Source organism: Haplochromis burtoni, unplaced genomic scaffold, assembly GCF_018398535.1.
Source record: "Haplochromis burtoni strain Fernald_Lab_line unplaced genomic scaffold, NCSU_Asbu1 Contig_534, whole genome shotgun sequence".
In the NCBI taxonomy this organism is placed as follows: Eukaryota; Metazoa; Chordata; class Actinopteri; order Cichliformes; family Cichlidae; genus Haplochromis; species Haplochromis burtoni.
The window spans coordinates 376,159-377,926 of NW_024582895.1; positions in this window are offsets into that span (position 1 = coordinate 376,159).

Sequence of the window (1,768 nt, forward strand, 5' to 3'; positions counted from 1 at the left end):
TCACACAGCAATAGTACATTCACGTTGTTGTAAAAAGCATGATAATATATTAAGTAATCCAAAGTATTCAGAATATGTTACTGTCATTGAGTAACGTAACGGAATACGTTACAGAATACATTTTGGGGCATGTATTCTGTAATGGAATACATTTTAAAAGTAACCTTCCCAACACTGCCTATGGGCAATACAGAATCAATAATTAACCTAACCCTGCTAACTATAAGTGTTTGGATTGTGAAACCCAGGAGGATCCACACAAACGTTGAGAATGTGGCTACTAACTAACCACTGTGCTGCCATAAATAATTACAATAACAGCATTTGTAGTCGAGACAATTACAACATTTTCTAGAACAGGATGTTGTTGGTGAAAGTTTTGTATCTCTTCATCATGTCTTTAGTTTGAGATCTTCACAAATTGAAAGTTCTGCTCTTCATCTGTTGAAGTTTTGTCAACTTTAATCAAGCTGTCAGAAAAATAATCTGTCATGGTCCGGAGTCTGTGACTCCGTGTTTATGTTTAGTTTATTAGTATTCTGTGGTTTTGGTTACCTTGGGTGTTTGTACTCTTCTGTTCATGGTTCTTGTTCCTATGTTCTGAGTCCCCCAGTCTGTGTTAAGTTGGTGTGTTATGTCATTACGTGTATGTATTTCCTGTTTTATTTTGAAGGTCCGTGTCTGTTCTCAGTGTGTTCAGTTTACTTTTCCCCTGTCTCATCAGGTCGGATTACTTCCCAGCTGTGCCCTCCTTTTGTGTCTCATCCCCTCGTTATCCTTCTGTGTATTTTAACCTTGTGTCAGCCTCTGTTAGTTGCTGGGTCGTCTGCGTTATTTCCCCTCCGTCATTCTGTGTTTATTCCTCCGGCTTCCTGGTCATTGTCCCTGCAAGGTACCCTTCGTTCGTGTTCTGGCTTTGTGTTTAGTTGTAGTTTTCCCAGTTTAGTGTTTTTACTGTTCTGTTTCTCGCCACCCTTTTTTGTTGTACTTCACGTGTTGTTAATAAAGCTCACCCTCCAATTAAGCAGTCTGCATCTTGGGTCCGTTATTAATCCACACGGCCTGCCTCGGCACCCCGTGACATAATCAGATAATTAGGTTCAGGTTTAGTTTTTTGGAAGGTTTATTTATTGTTTTTTTTTATTAATCCATGAGTAGGTAATCATGTTAGTTTTGATAATGGTAAAAAGGAATCATCATTTTTTTCCTGTTGGAGTGATTGTGTTAGAAGTTGTCAACTGCTTGGTTAGATCTTTTTCTGTCCACATGTAGGATGTTGGGGGATGCGATTTAGCTATCCAGTCTTTAAGTCTAATGTCATTAGCCTTGTCTGGGTTCAAACTCCGCTGCAGGTCCATAAGTCAAACGATCACTGTTGCATCACTGAGAGTTGAAAACGGTCTAAATTCTTTCATCTGTAATAAAATGATCAGTGTTCTGCTCTACCAACAATTAAGTTTAGCAATTTATGACATTTAACGCAGTTAGAAATCAGCATGAAGTTAGCTCGCTAGCTTCCATCTAGATACAAAATAGCATGTCCTGACTGAGGGATTTTGTAAACAAATTAAAACGTACAGCTCTGCTATCACTTCCGACATAAATGAAGACAGAAAACTAAACAGCAGTGACATTTGTAGTGTTACTGAAGCTGGTATAGGGCTTTGGAGTTGTCACGCCGCAGTGCATTGTGGGATCGCAGCGCCATGTCAGAAGGCCACAAATCAAAACAAACACACTGTGTTGGAAGCAGGACTGCTAGAACTTG